The sequence below is a fragment of the Mus musculus genome, chromosome 6 (genome assembly GCF_000001635.26).
Source record: "Mus musculus strain C57BL/6J chromosome 6, GRCm38.p6 C57BL/6J".
NCBI lineage: Eukaryota > Metazoa > Chordata > Mammalia > Rodentia > Muridae > Mus > Mus musculus.
In genome coordinates, this window is record NC_000072.6 from 143,429,387 (window position 1) to 143,451,102 (window position 21,716).

Here is a 21,716-nt window from a genome sequence, read left to right on the forward strand (position 1 = left end):
CTCTCAGATGACTTTAGTTTGTTGTGATGGTTTGTATGTCCTTGGCCCATGGAGTGGCACTATTAGGAGGTATGGCCCTGTTGGAGTAGGTGTGTCCCTGTGGGTATGGGCTTTAAGGCCCTCATGCTAGCTGCCTGGAAGCCAGTACTCTGCTTGCAGCCTCCAGATGAAGATGTAGAACTCTCAGCTCCTCCTGAACCATGCCCTCGTGGACACTGTCATGTTCCCACCTTGAGGATAATGAACTGAACCTGTGAGCCAGCCCCAATTAAAGACTGTCCTTATAAAAGTCGGCTTGGTCATGATATCTGTTCACAGCAGTAAAACCCTAAGACAGTTGTGGCAACAAAAACCTAACCAACACAAAGTTTCAATTCAGATAATGTGGAGTGTAAGGTCTGAGTTTTCTATTGTCTTTAAAAGGACTACACTAAGTATTCCCAAGCCCCTTTGCGCCATCTTTACTAGATCAAGAAACCCAAATTCATGATGAATCCAACAACCCCTTGTTGTTATCAATCAAACCTAGGGACCTATGCACACTAGGCCAGTGCTCTTTCACTGAATTGCGTCCTTAGCCCCAACAAACTCTCTTGGTTTCTAGCCCAGGCTAGGTTCAACTTTCCTATGTAACCAATGATGACTTTAACTTCTGGTCCTCTTACCTCTAATTCCAGAGCGGTAGGAGTGCAGCCATGCACTCCACACCTGGATGCCATGTGTGTGTTTCTTGATTCTATCATGAGACTATACCCAGGGCTGGGGCTACGAAGGTAGATATGAGAGTAAAGTTGTTCACTAAATATTCATTTTGTTAGGAAGTATAAGGGCTAGTTTGTGTGTGTGTGTGTGTGTGTGTGTGTGTGTGTGTGTGTGTGTGCATACCCACCTCCCATTGCTTCTGCTGTGAAAAATTTAACTTGGGATCAGATCATCAGAAGATAAGAGGACCCCCACTCTAACTTTTTCATCTTTTATTCACAGAACTGAAATAAAATTAGTGTTGCCAACCAAAGCTTTATTTTAGGGATAGCTTCCTTACCTCCTATGTGAAGTAGATTAAACAGAATGATCAGAAAGCTTTCCTTTGAGGTCAGTACTAGGTTTGCCTGGTGGTCAGCTTCGAAAGCTATCTCACTCCCGTTTTAATGGGCGCATAAAGATCATTACATTAAAATTAATTCTCACCGGGGTGTCCAGTATTCTACCCCCAGTTGAGATTTTAGGAAAGTTCTGCTATTCAGAGGTTGAGAGGAAACGCAAAGAAATCATTATGTCTGGTTAGAGTTAAGAGACTTTTTCACACAGGAAAAGTAATTGAAAAGTATATATTTTGCATAATGAAACAGATGACAAACTGCGCAAGCTGGACTATTAATGAGCCTCCTGTAAAGCCAAGAAGCCATCGAAGCGGGGAGTGAATGCAGGAAGAGAAAGCTCTGATCTCAACTTTTAACAACCAACTTTAATCAAACCATCCGACGCGCTGAGTTCTTAGGCCCTGGGACAGTGAGGGCAGTCTGGAAGAATCAAAGAAGATGCTGTCAGAGAACCAGCAAAGTAACCAACTTGGGTTAGGATCAGGAAAACTTAGCTGTACTTAGGGTTCTAGGAAAATCCTACATCTATTATGACTGCAACCGTGTAGTCTGCTATACTTCCCTTAGTCCTAACTTTAAGAGGTAAGATGATACTGTTTTAGGCATGGATCAGAGTCCATAGGGCACCCACTGGCGCTTCTAGGTTGTGTCCCCCTCAAAGCAAGGACACGAAGCAGGGACGCGTGGGTAGTGATAGAAATCGAGACGTTGACTAAGAATGCGGAAGCAGGGTGAGGATTGTTAGAAGTTCTAACGGTGCCCACAAGGTTCGTGGCCTCTCGTGGGCCGTTTCCACAGGAACCACCTTCTTTCTCTCCTTCAGATAGCCAGATCGTCCCAAGCCCATTCTGCTTTGTTCCGTGTAGCCTGGGGGTGGTGGTGTCTGTGTGTGGGGAGGCCAAGGCTGGGAGGATTGCCGGGAGATTGAGGATAGCTTGGGTTACGTAGTACATTTTAGGACAGCCTGAGACATAGCGTTGAGACCCTATATCATAAACCCAAGAAAATAAATCCCCCCCCACCCCCAGATTCACCAACCCCCCATCAGTAACAAAACCAGACAAGCAAGCTAACAAATCTGGAAAGGGCTACTCTTTCCGGACAGGTCTGCCCTGTCTCAGGATGAAGCAAAAGCAGACCGAAGGTCAGTGGTGGTGGTGTATACCTTTATCCCAGTGCGCAGGATGTAGAGGCAGGAGGATCTCTGGGAGCTGGAGGCCAGCCTGGTCTACCTAGAACGTCTGAGGACAACATATGAAACTCTGTCCTACACCCTTCTCAAAAAGAAGGAGGAGGAGGAGGAGGAGGAGGAGGAGGAGGAGGAGGAGGAGGAGGAGGAGGAAGAGGAGGAAGAGGAGGAGGAGGAGACTTTTACATATGTAGCACACACACACACACACACACACACAATGGACGAGTATTAATCATCCATCAAGTTTGCTGGAGGGATTCCCTTATGCAACAAATATTACAAAGACTATTTCAGGTATTTAGGGATGAAAACGCTCTACGTGGCACTTTTATATTCTTGGTCGGTACATGCTGCACTTTATCCAGATTTCTCTAGGTAAGCCACCCAGTTCTCTCATTTTCCTGGAGAGACGCCAGCTGCCCACGCCAGTCCCACAGCGCGCATGCGTGGGCTACCTTCTAGAAAGGCACAGTTGGTTTATGTAAACCGGATTGCAGACTTTGCAACCTGGAACTCGGGCCTGGGGAATGGGAACCTTGCTCTGGAACAGGCAAGGTGGTCTCTCAGATTCTTCTCTGAGAAGATAAGACTCTACTACTGTAGAGTCGGCAGTTCTCAGCCCTGGCCACACTGCTAGCATCCCCTGGGGATGCATGACAAGCAGGCTCAGCCTGGGTTGGGCTCAAGGGTCATGAAATGAGACTCCAGCCAGCTCTACAAAGGATGGCAGCCCTTGAAGGACGAAGTCACATAACCCTGGACTTATATTTTTAATAATTTATAGTTTAAATATTACCAAGTGTGTCTGATTTCCCTTTGTGGGAAAAATGAGGAGTTAAACCTCAAAGGGAAGACGGTTCTCTTCTCGGGGAGATCTTGAAAGGTTCAGAAGCCCAGCTGAGGGCTGGAGAGATGGTTCTTGCAGAGGACCTGGGCTCCATTCTCCCGACCCCAAATGATGGAGTGAGTCAGTGACAGCGGAGAGTTTTGTCTTCTTTTCCTCTGCTTGCCCGGCACTGCACGGGCACCTTCTGTCCCTTAGCTGCTTAGTAAGTATTTACTAAACAAAGGAATTTATTTTTATCATTGCTTTGAATGCCTACTATGAAGTTTCACCTATAAAGGAGGAGTCGTTGAGAAGGACAGTGGTACATTAGGATGCACTAGACAAAGACCTAACCGACTTCCTTTCTCTATGACCAGGCAGGGTTGGACTGTCCAATACTTCCTTTTTAGCTTTGGGCAAAGCTCACTGTTTCAGACAATGAATCTCCCAGTGTGGTAGCCTGTAATTCATATCTTCTGCCCTTCAAGTTGTGCATAGGATAATAATTCCCCCACACACTGATGGATGAAATGATTGACAGCCAAGGGTCATGGTACTGTTTACAAGAAGAAACACACGAACTAAGGATTGTCAAAGACAGACACAAAAGTGTACCTATAAGGTCTGTTGGGGGTGGGTTCCAAAGAATACAATTTAAATCTACTTTTACAATTCTTGTTCACAGTATAATTGTCAAAACAGCACCAGGAGGTTCTCCTACTTAGCTAGCGCTGGGAGATTGTAGCTTGACTAGTCATGTGACTTTGCTTTTAGGTTAAACAGCCTCCATCATTCATACCAAGCTGGACCAAGTTCAGCATATGCTCAGTCCTGCATATCTGTTTGCTCTTCATCGAGCACAGCACACTGATGGAGTAGCTACCCATGGTGCCCAGGCAGCACGCTTCTCTTAGTCATGAGCTCAGCAAGGCATTACTAGGTCTGTTTAAGGTAAAATACAGGAATCAGCACCAATCATTTGGCTCAGCCATATTCTTCTGTTGGCACTCATGTCTCACCAGAAATCCTGAGTTGATCCACTGGGCCAGGGGCACCCTCTCCATCACAGGAAAGCGATTGACCTCCACAAAATTTGAACTTGTGACATTTTCTCCCGGTGCCTCACCTAAATGAATACAGTTGACAGATTTATTCTAATTTTTCTGTATAGGTTATTCATAGGAAGGAAGGAGGGAAGGAGAGAGGGAAGGAGAAAGAGAGAGAGAGAACCTATTGTGTCTATTAAAAATTAAAATTCTACTCTTTTTCTTTTTTTATTTTTGCCAAGCTCCCTGTAGGATTAATTAGTTAATGATAGGCATTTTAGAATCTTTTCTGAATTTTACTCTGTCACTATGAACGTAAATCTCTTGCCTGCCTTCCTGAATTGGTATTTTGAAACAGCTCCTGAAGGTTTGACATGCTATCAAATCACTATTAACTGGAGACAAAAGTGCACTAATTTTCCATTGTGAAGAACATAAATATGCCTCATGAATAGGACTTTATTTTTGAACCTTAAAAGACATCAAACGTTTTCCCTGGCATGACACCACCTTGGTTGTATGTAATGTCAACTAGGTTTCATTTTTAGAGGGTTCATCTCACCAGCGTATAATTATCATACAAGCAAACCTGGGTCTGAGAGCCCGTGGCATGTGAGAGTAGATGGATGTGGAAGGCTGAGGTGAGACATTTTGTTGGTTGCAATATTCAAATGTAGTCCTCATTAAATGTCCATTTCAGTTAATTTTTATTTCATGACCAGAGGATCCTCCCCGGGTACGGAGAGAAAATAGAGATACCATCTCCGTGAGTGTGGAAAAAGAACATAATCATTATAAAGTGTCGTAATAAAGTAGAGATCATGTGATAAGCACAGTTTATTTTTAATTGCACACACACACACACACACACACACACACACACACACACACACACACACACACACACACCTGCACATGTGGGTACGTGCACTTGAGTGACAGTGTTTATAGACGGCATTGCATTTCCCCGTAGCTTCAGTTACAGCTGTTCACAAGCCACCTCACGTGGGCACTGGAAGTGGAACTCAGGGCCTCAGTGAGAGCAGCATGTGCTCTCCAACGCTGAGCCATCTCTCCAGCCCAAAGTTGTGTCTTCTGGAGGAAGAAATGCACTGTTTCTGCTGGCCAGGTGTGGTCTACCACAAGAGATGAGCAACTCTAATCAACTTAGAAGGCAGAAAGGGAGAGAAAGGTGGGCTAAGACCTGGGTTAGTCAGCGACCCATGAATATGTAAGAGTCTGAAATAATAACCTTTATCTTCCAACACTCTGCAACTTATGTTCTCATACGTTTTTCTTAATCGTGGCAGGGGTTGGGGGTGGGGAGGGGAAGCAGTTCAAACCAGTGTTGTCTTGCCATGTATTCACTTGACCTGTTTTCTAGTTTTGACCCCGCTCTGAAACCCTCCACAACGTACGTGTTCATGTTGCATGACTCTCTGACTCTGAGCCTCAAACCTGCCCATCATCTGAGGTCTCAGGAGTACCTGGTGATTTTCCAGAGCCACGACCTGTTTATTCCTCATATCGACATGCTTGCTTACATCTCCTAGTGTTTACACACAAGACTATTTGAGATTATGAATGAAAACATGGTTTTTTCTCCTGATCCTATAAAATAATTGAAAATCTTTGGGAGGGGGGGCAGGGAAGGTAGCCATTTATCAGCATCCCACATTGTCTGTTGAAAGGCAAAGTTGAGTAAATAGCTTATAGATGGCTAATGGATCCCTTACAAGTCACCAACTGAGGGAGCCTGTACTCCACAGATAGTCTCTCCTGGACCACGGAGCTTGTGGAGATGTGAACGCACTTTACTAAATCATATGGCCACCTCTGAGCCTGTTCAACAAGCACACTTAAAAAGGGTCACGGGATCTTTACAGGGACCTGTAATTTGTTGGAGCCAGAAAGAGATGAATAAGAAAAGTCCAGTCTCCCTGCTGTCAAGATCAAATCCATTGTCCAAATGCTGTTTTGTTAACTTCGTCCATAGGTTCTTCTTCACAACCAGGGGACACGGCTGTCCTTTATACCTGGGAGTGAAAGAGACAGGTCTGAATGGGACATGTGGGTACTACTGAAAATGAAACATTTGCTTTACTGAAGGACTCAGGGCTCAGCCCTGCATGCGAAACTTCCATCAGAGCACAAAGCGGGTGGGGAGAAAGCAGAAAGCAGCTACACATGCACATTACACGCACACACACACATACACACACACACTCATACACACACTCATACACATGCACACACACACTCACTCACACACACTCACACACACTCATACACTCACACACTCACACACACTCATACACTCACACACATTCATACACACACTCACACACACACACTCATACACACTCATACACTCACACACATTCATACACACACACTCACACACACACAAACACTCATACACTCACACACATACACTCATACACACATACACACACACACACTCATACACACATACACTCATACTCATACACATGCACACACACTCACACACTCACACACACTCACACACACACACACACACACACACACACACACACACACACACACACCACACACACACACACACACACACACAAAATGCATTGGCCAAAATGCAGAACCATGAATTTCTCTTTACATTATTGGATCATTCAAACTAAAGAGGAACCCCTCCATCCTTTCCGAACCACCCCAATTTCTGTAACTCTTCAGATGATGTAGTTGCTTCTGGGTTCCCATCAAGGAAGGATTAAAGTGCTGGCTGATTGATCTGCAGGCACAGCTTCCTGGTGCAGAGGGAATCTGCTCTCTGATAGACTGAGAATCTATATTTGATATTTCTAAATCCCATGGGGAACCTAAACAAAGGGCAGGAACCACGGAGGGCTGCTGCGGAGAGATTCCCTTTGTGTTCTGACAAGTGACTCTTGTCACTTGTGGGGGCTCTCCACAGTCTGCATCCTCTGCCAGGCCATGGGTTTTGTTCCCACAGTGACTGCAGGAAGGAGGGGGGAAAGTGATAGAGCAATTTCAGAAAAAGTCTCCAGCCAAACTCTTCATTTTGGTTGACAGATCAGCTGCAATACTACCCCTGCTCCACCCCTACCCCACCTTCACTCTACCCAACCCCACCCACCCCTGCTCCACCCATAACCCACCTTCACCTCACCCCACCCCACCCACCCCTGCCCTATCCCCAGCTCACCCCCCCACACTCTCCGTTTTTTACTTTATTCTTGTTCTAATGAAATATTTTATTCACTATAGAGCAAACCATTCTGACTGTGGCCACAATCGAAGGCTAGTTTGGGGACATGTTTTTATATGAAATTACTGATATTTTACCATCAAAGGTGAAAACACATTAAAATTCCACATAAATAAATATGAGACTGCTTTGCTGAGATGTGAGCTTTTTCAGACATGATTTTAGACTCGGCTTGTATACTTGGGGTGCTTTTGTGAGGGTTCAGGGAGAAGTGAAAATTTCCTGACAAAGACTTGCTTAATGCATTCCCCTTTCATGCTATTATTAGTGAAAACCAGTACTGAGAAATATTTAGAAATCATGTCTCTTTTACAAAAACCTTGTATTTTCCCCTTAACCAATTTTTTTTTGGTATCACACTCCAAGTCACTATTCTTACTCTAATGTCTTGTTTTTATTTTTATTTTATTTTATTTTTTTAATTTTTGTTTTCTAACACTATTCTCTCTCCAAACATTTGTTTTATGGCAGGAATCTTCTTTTCTTTCCCTGTTTGCTTCATGACTTGTTTTAAATGTAGTTAGGGGTATGAGCATAATTCGAGGATTACAGATTTGGTGGCGACGCCTGGACATCTGAGTAAGCCTTCGGGACCAGTCGACTGATGTAAACATAAGCTCTAATCACGTAGCAGGCATAGGGTCTCCGTATTTCACAGACTGGCTCAGGCCTTTCGTATTTTTATCCTCAATAATGTATGCATTTTCCAGCTGGCTAGGGCTGCAGTCGCTCCGCGATTTGGACATTTGTCACTCCATTCAGCCAAGCAAGAGAAGCCCCCGTGTCGCGGGCTCCTCTCACTGCGGGCATAGCATCTGTGAAGGAGATGCCTGACAGACATCTGATGATTCAAATCGCAGAAATGATCCGGGACAAATTATGAATGTCTGGGCAGTGCCCAAAGATCTGAGCTGAAATGACTTTGTCCTTGGAGCCTTGCAGCTTTGGTGAACTCCTGGGGCCCACGAGCTCTCCCCTTACACAAGACTGCGTAGGGCAATGCCCCACAGCTTTAGCCGGCTACCCTTCTGGCCAACCGGTTGCCGGATTTAGCTTTCCTTGGCCTGAAATAAAAAGGACGCGGTTCAAGTCTTAGCTTACAAACCCCGGAGGCAACTGGAGCTTTCTTTGAAATGTAAAGCAGTCTTCTATCAAGGGCTGCTTAGGGTATCATCCAGCTATCAAAGTGAAAGATGATTTTGATAGACCCTTACAAATCCCTCGTAATCTATGGAAAGTAGTAGCTAGGACTCGCTCTCCGTGTTTGCACATAGCTGGAGAAGCAAGAGGATAATTTATCCAACTTTAGGGTAATGAAGTGTTAACAAAAACCACACGGAGCTATTATGACAACCACAGGCCGCAGACTGCTAAGAGGGTAAACTCTCCGAAGACCTACCTAGTTTCAAGGAATCCTTCACGGTGCAGCTGACCCGAAGGCATTTGCTAAACACAAGGTGGTATTGCTGAAGGAGTGAGATTCATTAGGCCTAATGAACAGCGCTGAACGTATTGTCTCTACCATCTAACCCGCTGACATTGATGTAGATCTACTTTAACTCATTCCTCCCAACTTTATTAGGTACATATGTCTACAGCAGACTCGAATGAAACATTCTACAACTAGGCTCCAAGCCAAAAACTAATTTATTCTTTAATGTGGTAGTGATTACTTGGTGGTTCCTTGAGCAGAGATGACAGGTCTGAGCTAATGGAGTTGTACTGTAAGTTAATATAAATCATGACAGAGCAATTAATTACAGAGACCGCAGCAAATCCCTGTGTTAGTTTCCCCTGCCACCAGAAGGATTTAATAATATTCATTTTGCTAAGTTCCAGTGACATTTACAAGTCTTCAACCATTTTTAATCAAATCAATATCACTGGCTGCTAAATTTAGTTGCGCTTTGCTTGCAAGTCCGGGAATACGTGGATGCTGTTCCCACCTTCTGTTCAGATGAAGCCCATAGGATGTCCACACTTCCCCTGCCTTTGTTTATGTGGAGGAATTGGAATCTGGGAAAAGTTCAGACGCAGAGAACCCTGGCTTGCCAGCAGGCATGCTAACAGGTGGAGGAGGCCATCTTTGACTTAGCGATCTCCTGGGTGTCATTGTATCTAATGTCCTTCATCTGTTTCTCTTAATTAGCCTTAAACCAACAACAACAAACAAGACTTCCCCACTTCGCATTCCTGTAGACCTTTGGAGGAGCCCTAGGCTGGCGGGGGTGGGTGGGAGGGGGTATTTCAGACCTATTTGATTCTACCCCAGTCAGGTTCTTATCTGGGTAGTCTCTGGATATTTAGTGCAACAATCCCCCAAAGAACGAAACGAGAGGAAATTAGTTGCTTAATATACTGTGGCAGCCTAGAAACTTCTCAATCAAGAATTGATCTCGATATAGATTTTTGGACTGAGATGGCCCGCTGTGCCTGGGTGTTGTGTGGCTAGATCAATAGCCAGCTCTTTCTGTGTAGGCCGTAGAGTTTGGTTTGTTTCTCCTTCTACAAAATCTCCCTGTTAGGGAAGAGCTCAGCCCCAGAGCCCATGCCTCACACCTCACTGGCTTTCTGTGCCTCCCCCTACCTTGCTTGCACTCGATGGCCAATTTTTATCTGATTACTTTCGACAGGGTCTTCGATAACCCTGATGTGAGGGAATGATTCTTTCGGAAGAGGGCTCCTTTCTCACACTTTGCTATGGCACGCTCCTTCGATGCTCAGCACTTCATGTTTTCTGCTGCGATCATTTCTGTTCTTCGTCTCTTTCTTACCAGATTGTAAGTGCCTTTCCGGCAGGGACCTTGCTTCATCTGCCTCTTTCTCTATCCTGTCGATACCTAGCAAGGGTGTTTTCACATGATATTGTTCAATAAATGTTCAGTGACTGAACGAACATATGCTACCCAGATGGGAGGGTGAGGAGAGTGTAAAACTCAAATTAGTTCATCAAAAATAGCTCACAAGAGAATCGGCTGGCTAACCTGCAAGGGACGTAGGCCTAGCATTTTGGGTGGAATGAGTCTGATGGGGGGGGGGGCTGGTGGTGGTTGGGACACACATGGTGGCTCCCCGGGGTGTCCAACCTCTTGACATTGAAACATGATGTTGTCATCTGCAAAGTTTATGCTGAAGAACTGTGTAATTGAACTACAACCTCCCTCCCCCAAAACAAACCAAAACACAAATCAAAACCAAAAAAAAAAAAAAAAAAAAAAAACCAAACCAAACCAGAGCCAAAACCAAAAAACAAACAAAACAAACCAAAAACCACCCCCCCAACCTCATAATATGTTAAATAAATTGATGACTTTTGTATTGAGCCAAATTTATTGTTTTTAAGGGGCAGGTGTGGTCTATGGATCGTAGACTGGATATTCTCGAATGCATTTATAGAAGCTCTGGCTTAATTTACACTCCCAGTCCTGGATGCCCAGACGCCTTGCTGAGGTGGGATGGGGATTCAGGATTTGAATACTTCATCAGGCTTGTTTTGCGATTGTCCACAACACAGGCTTTGGGGAAGGAACCTAATGTTCTCTGAGCCTGTTTCCTCCGTGAAGCAAGCAGCATTGTGGTTGAGTGTTGTGACAGTAGAAAGATACAGTGGGATTAACGGGGTTTTGCAAGACAGTGTCTGAGCCCTGCTGCCCAGAGGGCCTGTGAAGGGCAAGAAGAACGGAACACAAACTCTTCAGCCCTAGGAGGCTTTCTGGAAGGCACCAGGAGGAGTCAGTCGCGTTCACGGCTTCTCCCTTTCTGTCTGTTATTGATAAACACCACGAGAGCAAATGCAGTGTGAAGCTTGCATTGGCTGTGGGGCCTGCCTTCACAAGATGGTTCCCTCTTGCCTTCCTAGGGAAAAGCATGGCACGTTTCTCCACAACCCGTGAATCTGTCATTCAGAAAAAGCAGAGTGAGCGGTCTTATATAACCAAGCCACAGAGCTCCCTGCCCGCTTCCCAGCGGAATTTAGAAAAGAACCAATTCCTTCATCACTCGAGTCTGTAGCTTGAAAGGTAAGGATGTTTCCTGGAGCTGCAATTTTGGGAAAGGAAATAGATCATTCTTAAAACTCTCTATCTATAGTCACCCTGAGTAGCATGTTCTATTTCTCTTTTCCTTCCTTCACGTCTTACTGAATGTGCGTGCTTGCTTACACATGTGTGGCATGGTATATGGACAGCATCAGTTCACTTCTCCCATGCTGGTTTGGGGGCTTGAACTCAAGGTATCAGGCTTGTCGGCAAGTCCCTTTCCCCACCGAGCCACCTAAGAGCCTAGCATTTATTATTCCTAAGGATAAGGACTCACAGTGAAATTTGCAGGCACAGTGGCAGAACAGGGCTCTCTGCTGGTGCTGATGGCTCGGTCACTGCAAAGTCACTCTGTTATTGTGAAGGCTGCTGCTGTGGGAACTCAGTGCTCCAATTGCCCTAAACTTTCCCATGTACTAATCTGTCCACCCTCAGAAACTTCCCATGTACTAATCTGTCCACCCTCAGAAACTCCCCATGTGGCAGAAGCTGTCAGCGGGGAAGGTGGGGGCTCTGTGCTCTCTATCCAAGCAGCTAGATAACCTCTATCTCTTTGTGCCTTGGGTATTTCCATGGAAAAATGGGACTAGCCTTTGCACCTTATGTGGCACACTTAAAACAAAACCAGAACAAAACATAAAGGAATTGGAAGGTGGCTCCTACCATCCATAGCTGTATTGTGTGTGTGTGTGTGTATGTGTGTATATGTATATGTCAGTGAATATGTATGTATGTGTGAGTATGTGTGAGTGTGTATATGTACATATATAAGTTACTGTGTATGTATGAATGTGTGTGAATATATGTATGTGAGTGACTGTGTATGTGTGAGTGTGTGTAATGTATATGTGTGTGAGTGTGCATGTGTGTGACTGTGAATGTATGAGTGTGTGTGTGTGTGATTGTATATGTGTGTGAGTATGAGAGTATGTGTGGATGTGTTTGTGTGTAAATTTGAGAGTGTGTGTGACTGTGTGTATGTGTGAGAGTGTGAGTGTATGAGTGTGAGTGTAGTGTGGGGAGCCGCCCTCACATTCGCCGTTGCAAGATGGCGCTGACATCCTGTGTTCTAAGTGGTAAACAAATAATCTGCGCATGTGCCAAGGGTAGTTCCCCACCCCATGTGCTCTGCCTTCCCCGTGACGACAACTCGGCCGATGGGCTGCAGCCAATCAGGGAGTAATACGTCCTAGGCGGAGAATAATTCTCCTTAAAAGGGACGGGGTTTCGCCATTCTCTCTCTTGCTCTGGCTCTTGCTCTCGTGCTCCTGAAGATGTAAGCAATAAAGCTCTTGCACTCTTGCTCTGGCTCTTGCTTCTTGCTCCTAAAGATGTAAGCAATAGAGCTCTTGCTCTCTTGCTCTCTGGCTCCTGAAGATGTAAGCAATAAAGCTTTGCCGCAGAAGATTCCGGTTTGCTGTGTTCTTCCTGGCCGGTCGTGAACGCGTGTAAGAGTGTAGAGGAGTGTTTGTGCGTGTGGTGCATGCATGTGTATGCAGACAACAGAACAGAATACCTGGTGTTCTCTATGACGCCCTTTGCCTTGCTGTCTTGAGGTAGGGGCTTCTAGTGATGTGGGAGCTTGTCATTTTAGCTAGGCTGGTCAGCTAGGGAGAGCCGGGATCTGCCTACTTCTGTATCTATGTCTGCGGCTAGAGGCACACACAGCAGTGTCCGACTTTGCACTTGTGGACTGGGGTTTGTCCTTATGCTTGCAGAGCCAGTGCTCTGGCCAGTCTCACACAGCACCACACTCACTGGCTCTGGGATCTGCCCTGTGAGGTCCGCTGACTCTGGCATGATGCTCTTCCCCTCCGTTCTGTGCTCCCCTCGTCCCCACTGCCTGTCCCTTGTCCCTGCTTTCTGAGTTTTTGTGCTCCTTTTTCCTTACTCGAAGGATTCACATTCACCTTGTAAAACAAACATTAGCTTTATCGATCCAGTCAATAAAGGGATTCAAGATATAAATGTGCATGCAACACATACTATCTTTCACTTTTCAAGAGCAGAATCCAGAGGTTTTTTGTTTTTTTTTTTTAAATTTTCACTGATAGGAAATTATCATCAGCATCTAATTGATTTAGAACATGTCTCATCTCAGGAAAAATTCCACACCACTGGCAATCTCTCATTTGTGTTTTTTGTCCCAACCCACTACTTTTAGTTCCTGTGGATGTGTTATTTCTGACACTTCCTATGACAAAGTCTCATAAATGTGGTCTTTCATGTCAGATTTCCCTCGCTGATCTTAATCTGTCACATTTTTCTGTGTTACACTGTGTACCCGAACTTTATTGCTTTTTAACAGCTGAATAGGTTTTCACTGTGAGGCAGGACAGGGCCTCTTGCATCCAGGCATCAGCTGATCGACACTGGGGGTGAACTTCTTAGCGTGTGATTAAGATGGAGCTATCTTTTTTTTTTTTTTTTATTATCTTGGGTGTATACCTAGAAGTAGAATTTCTGGATCAGACCGGAATTCTATGTTTAACATTTTGAGGGGCTGCCAAACTGCTTTCCAAAGTGGCTGTACCATTTCACAGTCCCACCTTGGATGTAATTTTAACAGATGCAAAACTTGTTTAATGAAATTATCTTCGACTCTCTACGGTTGGCACTATGAAACGAGGCGCTGCCAGACTTCCTTGCGGGTAGGCTAAGCTACATTGTGTGTCCTTGATAGATGTCCCTTCTTCTTCCTATTGGACAGACTCTAATCTGGGTGATGGGGTTGGGTTGGCAATTCCCACACAGTTGGACTGTCCTCCTCCTGAAGGCAGGGATCCACTTATTCACACAGCCACAGCCACAGGGCCACATGCCCTGCTGGCAGACAGGCAACTCCACCAGCATTGGAAAGACCAAATAAAAGCAGATGCAGATCTCAGGCAGGCCTGCGTGTGGGGGTGGGGTGGGGTGGGGTGGGGTGGGGGTGGGGTTGGTGAGTTTCCATCAGAAGAGCTGACCTTTCCATTCCATGAAGTGAGCTATTTAGCAGCATTCTTAGCATATGGATCATCTCCGCCAATGGCATCTACTCCTCCTCCATCTGCTGAAGAATTTTGTCTCCTTTCGAAGTCACATGAGGAAGCTCTCTGATGTATATTTCACACATAAGCTGAATGGTATTTTATTTTTAAAAAGTAATAATATTATCTAGATTTGGCAAACATTATTGAAAAGTTAATCGGGGAACCAATACCTGGCTTCTTCCCCCTAATAAGGCACATTTAATAGACCTACAAATTCAGTAGCTCAGTGTACATGAAACCTAGTAGCCTTCAGTATCTGGTTGGTCTGCTGTTATTCTTAAACATGCTAAAGGGATCTGGAGTTTTGTTTCATTCATCCACACTCTCACTTTTTCTGTGTAGTGAGCATACTCCACAGTGGTCCTTGGATCTCTGCCATCGGCAGGAGATGGGATTGGGGTTACAGGCTGAGAAAAAGAATTAAATATTCTAAGGCAAGACCGCCTTCCAGGATCTGTGTTTTCATGACTCCACACCTAGTTGGCTAGTCCTTCCAGTTTGTTTTTTGTTTGGTTGGATGATAATTTGGTCTGTCATTACCCCCCTCTCTGTCCTTGACTGCGATGTATTCCCTAGGGAGGAGCCAGATTGAGGGACATTTTTGTGAGCATGTTTGTCTCAGTAGGAAACTGACACAGACAGGAAGGGTGGGCACCAAAGATGTCTGAGCAGGGAGCAGAGTCTTTGATTATTGAGGATGAAGATCTTGGGGGTTCCGCCAGAGTCTTTTTTAATCAGGATGGTGCTAATGATAATGATTTAGAGGTTTTTTTTTTTTTTTTTTTGTAGTTGATTTGTTTCTTTCCTCCAGCCAGTGGCATTGGGCTTGCTTCCCCTCATCAGGGTAGACTTCCCATGCTCTCTCCAATGCTGTTACAGCTAGGATACGTTTCTCTCTCTGATCAGCCATGCATTGTGTTTTGAAAGTGTTGAGCTAGTGAATTATGTCTTAATGGGAAAAAAATTCTCTTAATATAGGGCCTATCGGGGCCGTTAATAATTAATGCCAGCTTGTAGCTCAGGGACATCTCAGAGAACTCAATATAGTAAGTGAGCATTACCACAACCCTTACAGCCCTAACCACAAAATCTTGTTAGGTATTATGAAATCTTAGAAAAGTTTGTATCTTTGCCAAACTAAACCAAACAAAACAACAATACAGCACCAGCAGCAACAGTCCTCACATGCCATAAAAAAATAGTTTTGTTTTTACTGCATTTTGTATTTACTGTATTAAAATAAAATCCTTTTAAAAAAGTGTTTTAAAAGCCAGGAGCCGTGCAGGCAAACAGTGCCCTGAAATTGACTGGGAAGGCTGAGCCCTTGTTATCATGGATGAGACTCTGGGGTGGCAGGAAGAATAAAAGACAAAAGCACACATGTTCTAGAACAAACCTTCCTGCTCCTGATCTACCTTATTCTTAAGAAAGAGGTGGAGAAATTCCTCCCTCCTTCCCTTCCTTCCTTCCTTCCTTCCTTCCTTCCTTCCTTCCTTCCTTCCTTCCTTCCTTCCTTCCTTCCTTTCTTCCTTCTTTCCTCCCTCCCTTCCTGCCTCTCTCTCTCTCTCTCTCTCTCTCTCTCTCTCTCTCTCTCTCTCTCTCTCTCTTTCTTTCTTTCTTTCTTTCTTTCTTTCTTCTTTTGAGAGAGGATTTCACTATGTAGCCCTGACTCATTTGGAACTCGATATCTGATCTCTAGACCAGGCTAGGCTGGGGCTTACATAGATCCCCCTGCCTCTGCATCCTGAGTGCTGAGATTAAAAGCATGCCTCACCATGCCACTGAGACAGTTGCTCTTGAAGTTTATGTGTTCATGTCAGAAGCCTGCCCAGATTTGAGGCTGTGATGGTAAATTTTGGTGTCTTCCAACTCATCTTCAAGAGAGTCTTCCTTTGTCTTCAATGCTGTTACATCTGCACATGGCTCTTGTTTTCTTGGTGATCGATTAGACAGGGAAATAGATCCAATTGACAAGCCCTGTTCTGACATCACTAAATCTCCCATTTGCCCTGGTCCCTCTGCCTCAGTCGTAACCCTGCCATCTCCGTTCAGCCCCTCCTTTTGGAGCAATCTTGCCAATCAGGAGAACTGTCAGTTGGGTGCCTTTGAGGCCCGGGGCTTGCAGAAGATACTCTGAGGACAATGTGCAACTGTCACATGCGATTACCAAGTTCCCCAAGCACCCTGAAGTTAGAGAGGGGTACTGGCCTAGGGAAGCTGGAGAAAATGAGAGGGGAGTCTTCGATTTCTAGGAAGTCAGATTTCCTTGCTAAAGAGCTCTTCCCATTGTCACCCTTCACTGAGAAAAAACCCACCGGTGTACTGTGGTAGGAGTGAACCTCGCAGGTTACCATCTGATTGTGAGAAACCTTCTGTCTCCTGTGCAGAAAGCCTTGAGAACAAGTCAACACACTTCCTCATTAGAGGAGCTGGCTGAAACCCCCGGCTGGGGACAGTGGGGGCAGGAGCCAGCTACCCCCGGAATTTTCTGGGGAGGTGGTTAACTCTATCTTCAAACCCGAGCTGACACCAGCTGGGCAGACAAGGGCAAGGGCCAATCCCAGACCAGAGCAGGAAGATGAGAGCGAGTGTCAAGGCGGAGACAGGGTTCAGTCCTGGGACTCGGCTTAATTGCTTGCTCCCTTCTCAAGTCTGAATCAGGACAGAAGCTAGAACACTCTCAGGCTAGAAGCAGCTTTCTTTCAGGCCTCAAAGTAAGCCATAGCCACCCAGAGCTTCAAATCTCACTGGGAGGCCCCGACTCCCTCTGCTAAAGAGGAGTAGAGCTTTGATGCTGTGCCTGCCTTTGGTTCAGAGGAGCCTCACAGAGTTGCTGCCTTCGAGGAGCTCACACATTGTCATGGCTCTTGTGCAGAGAGCCCTGCTCCGTCCCCGCCAGCCTACTTGAGCAGCACATGCTTGCTTGTCTTGTCTGTTTTCTAAGTGACAGAGTGAAATCTTTAAACATCACGATGCCCTCCAACCCTCACCCTCTCCAGGTGATAGTTCTTGGCTCAGACTAGTTGCCTTGAACTGTTTGAACGAATTATGTTTAGAGGGAAGTAGAAACAACAGAAAATTGCTCATGACCGTTTAGGGACAGGTTAGGGACAGGGAGCTTAAACATCAAGGCTTTGGCAGATGATCTGCAGGATCTGATAGGCTCCACAGATGCCACCGTCCAGCCTCAGTCACAGCGGTTGAGTATCCATGTAAGGATTTGGAGGAACAGAGCTGTTTGGATTGCCCCTGGTGTTTCAGAACTTCATCTGAAACTGATACTTGGGGGTGTTTTACTCCCAGGCATCTGCGCTCACATCTAGGCTAGAGAAGGACTCCTCCCCCTCTCTCAAAGAGGTCCTTTTTGCCATCCCTGCCCCATGTGACTTGAATGTTAAGTGGTGTTCCTTTATTCTCAATATCCCAGAGGCTAGTAATGTACACGTGTACCACGAGGCCTGGCTAAATAGCCTTCACATTTCTTCACACAGAAGCCTTCCAAAGTAAGTCCTCTAGGTCTTCTCCCTTCCCCACTCCATCCCCTTTCCTTAAGAGCAGAGCTTCCTGTGCCAGATTGCCTGTGCCTGATGCTGGCTTGAGGTGCCCCCAGTTGCTTACCTGTCCCATGGAAGTCCCATCACTTTTCTGAGCTTTTCTTCCTCATCTAGGAAAGTTAGGGTGATAGTTTATAGTGAAGAGGCAATAAGACAAAATGTGCAAGACACCTGGACAGAGGCGACACAAAGTGGTGCTCAGTGGCCATCAGCACCTGATTTTGTCACCTTGAGACAGCAGTTACCTGTAGACCATGTTGGCTTAGAATTTGTGATCTTCCAGCCTCAGCATTCTGGGCACTGGCACTATAGGTGCATACTACAGTGCCTAATGTTAGCTATCATATATGGTCATGGGATGATACTATTATTTGTTTATATATTGACTTGATCTGTTTGTTCTTTGTGATGTGGTCTTCTGTATTCTAAACTGGCCTTGTATTCATCATGTACCCAAGCCTGACTTTTTAAACTCCTGCTTCCGCATCAGAAGTGCTGAGATGGTAGGTGTGTGCTCTGTGTCTGGCCCACTGTTTCAGTTATATCACATTAGATAATATAGCATTACTCAGTAGCCAGGGGAATGGGTTCCTGACAGCAAACAACAATATAAATTAACTTATAATCACACTGAGTTAAAAAAATGACAGATTTGCCCCCACACCGCACCAAGTAGTAGCACATGGCTTCTTTAATATACACTTCTAAGACAATATAACTAGTGTCCAATGACAGAGTGTAGAATAGTGCCTGTTTGAGAGGGTGGGAGGCAGAGTGTGGAGGGATGGTAAGCAGTGACTTAAAAAGGGTGTGGCAGGTCTAACTTTTGAGGTGATGATGTGCCTGTTATCTTGATTGTAGTGATGGATGTATGCAGATATCCAAACTCATTGCATCGTAATTATGCCTTGACAAAGACATAAACATTAGTAACAAAAATAACCAAGCACTAATTTTTCTATCTCAAAGTTATCTTTCTTACCAGGTCTTTTTATTTTCACCCAGGGGATCCTAAGCCTTACCCTCTGTCCACAAGATCTAGCCCAAGTCCACCAAAAACTCCTCTTCATAAGAACGATGACGATTCTTTGTTGAGCACTCTCTGTTGAACTGGCAGCCCCCAGTGTTTAACCTGTACCTCCTCCATGGTGCGAAGGGGGACTAGATGTAGAGTTGAAATTCAAACCCATATGTTGTCTAGTCCTTCTAGAGAGGACACAAATGCAGATGTACTTGGTCAAAGCAAAGATTGAGCACCCAGCAGGCTCTACCTGATTTAGTCCCTTAGCTGGTCCCGACACCTCTTCTTTGGCTTCCTGTCTTGCTGGAACTCTGATTCCTCTCTGGAGCTTCAGTTCCCCATGACACAGACTTTCTGCTCTGGCTTGAGATTCCCGGTTGCCCTGGTTGGCCTCCTGGATTCTGGCATTGCTGCTTATGGTTTAACACATGACTCGTGTGACTCTGTCTCCACTTTGATTCACCACGGCTGTCAGATTCCTCAAGTAGATGAGCTCGTCGGAGCAGGAAGGGGTGGCTCTACCTCCACATAGGAAATGCATCAAAGGCTTTCCTGGGAATAAAGTGACAAGGTGGAGAGATGGAAGAGCGAAGGGACCAGAAAGGAGACTGGCAGACACTCAGGTGGAGTCCAGGCTGAGGTCTCTCAGTCTGAAGAGCAACAAGGCTGTCCCAAATGCCTGCTGTGTGCTGGGCAGGCAGAGCTGACAGGAGGAGAGTGAAGGGTTGAAAGAGCATTCTCTAAGAAGCTCTTCAAATGTCCTTCAAGAGGCAAGCTGTCCAGCAACGCATGAAGAACTGACAGGTTGTGGCCCCAGGCCAGCTTTTCCAGGGTTGACAGGGATCGCCAGGAGCACCGGAAAAGTAGGACTTACTGTCTTTCCACAATTGTGTCTGCCTCCCAGATGCGTTAGAATTCTGCCTTTCTCCCTCTCTTCCCCCCTCCCCTCCTCTTTCCCTCTGCCCCCTCCCTCTCTACAGAACAGAAAAGAGACCATCAACACCACATGAAGGAGTCTCCTCAGGCTGAGATTGGACCTTCTCTCCAGACATAGAGAGGGATGTAGCCCCTCCTGCCCTTCTAGCCTTGTGGACATTTCCCAGCCTCTAGATGAACAAATGTCTCAGGAACATTGAATAATATGCTTCATCTTTTTATACATGCATGCGTGCATGCATGCACCCATCCATCCATCCAGCATGGTAAATTCGAGAGCCCACATCAGTAGCTGAATATTTCAAGGACTGTTACCACCTGTTGCCTGACTCAATCCACAGCCGGAGGAAAGGAGAGGGTTCTTGGAGGCTGGCAGTGAGCACAAGAATTTAGGAATCTTTGAGAAGGGTTACTCAAGGCAGAGGAGGGTGGGTAAAGAGGAAAACGGAATTGGAAAGAGTGCTCACATCAGCTTCTCAGTGCAGCTATTGCAGTCAGGTGGAAAAAACCACACCTACTTTTTTTATAACCTGAAAACCTCTTTCGCTAGAGTTTGGAGACTCCACTATCTTGAATTCTGCCAGATTTGTTTTCTGGAAGCTCTTTCTGTGTATCTACTTAGGGAAAACACATAGAACAATATAATTTAAACAGAAAGAAAACTCAACAGGTTTTTTTTAAACATAGATTTAGAGCGGTTGCCTGAGAGCAGTCAACACAGGGAACTTGCGATCCAAGGAACTGGAGTGTCTTCATGAAACAGTGGCTGAAGATGAAAGGGAAACTCCAAGCCTTGGCCAGACAAGAGGATGCTCCTTCATTGATACATTGTCTTTACTAAACACATTCAGGTCTGTAGCAGGTATGAAGGGGCGAATGTCAGACTCAGAGGATCCAAGCCCCGAGAGCATATTTAACTTGCAGATACTCCTTATGGGCGATACAGGGTTCCGGTGTAACTATCGTCAAGGGCAGACCACATTTCTCAGCTGTCCTGATACAGAGTGGGCTCTTCTCCTGGCTTTTAGTAGAACACTGATTATAAACAGAAGGCCCTGCGGAAAGACACCAATTCACTACGTGTTTGAAAGGAGCGTAATCTGATGGGTAAAGGTAGCTGGCAGCTATGGCTTGATGACACTATAATGAAATGCTGCTCTTTGTGTGTCCAAACAATATTCAAATTAGCAAATGAATTGTTCTTGTTGAAGTTGTTATTGATTCCAGATATAAAATTTACTTTTTTTTGGGTGTGTGTGTGTGTGTCTATATATTGGTTAACTTTCTGTTGCTGTGATACATGATGAGACACCATGACCAAGGCAACTTTTAGAAGAAAGAGTTTATTTTGGCTATGGTTTCAGAGGGGGAGAGTCTCTGGTGACAGTCATCTGGCAGATGGTATGGTGACCACCATGGGTTGCTATGAGTTAGAATCTTGAACTAAAAGCAGGAAGGAAGAGTGACCTGGAAGTGCTACAGAGACTGTAAACTCTCAAAGCCCACCTCCAGTGACACACTTCCCCCAAGCCCACCTCCAGTGACACACTTCCCCCAAGCCCACCTCCAGTGACACACTTCCCCCAAGCCCACCTCCAGTGACAGACTTCCCCCCAAGCTCACTTCCAGTGACACACTTCACCCCAACCCCACCTCCAGTGACACACTTCCCTCAAGCCCACCTCCAGTGACACACTTCCCTCA

The 21,716-nt window shown here is 45.5% G+C and overlaps 1 annotated feature.

Moving 5' to 3' along the window:
* Positions 7,953-9,640: an enhancer, noted in NCBI's record as "VISTA enhancer mm451". NCBI's record gives its function as "enhancer in: neural tube[6/12] | limb[8/12]" and the evidence as "EXISTENCE:transgenic organism evidence [ECO:0001131][PMID:17130149]".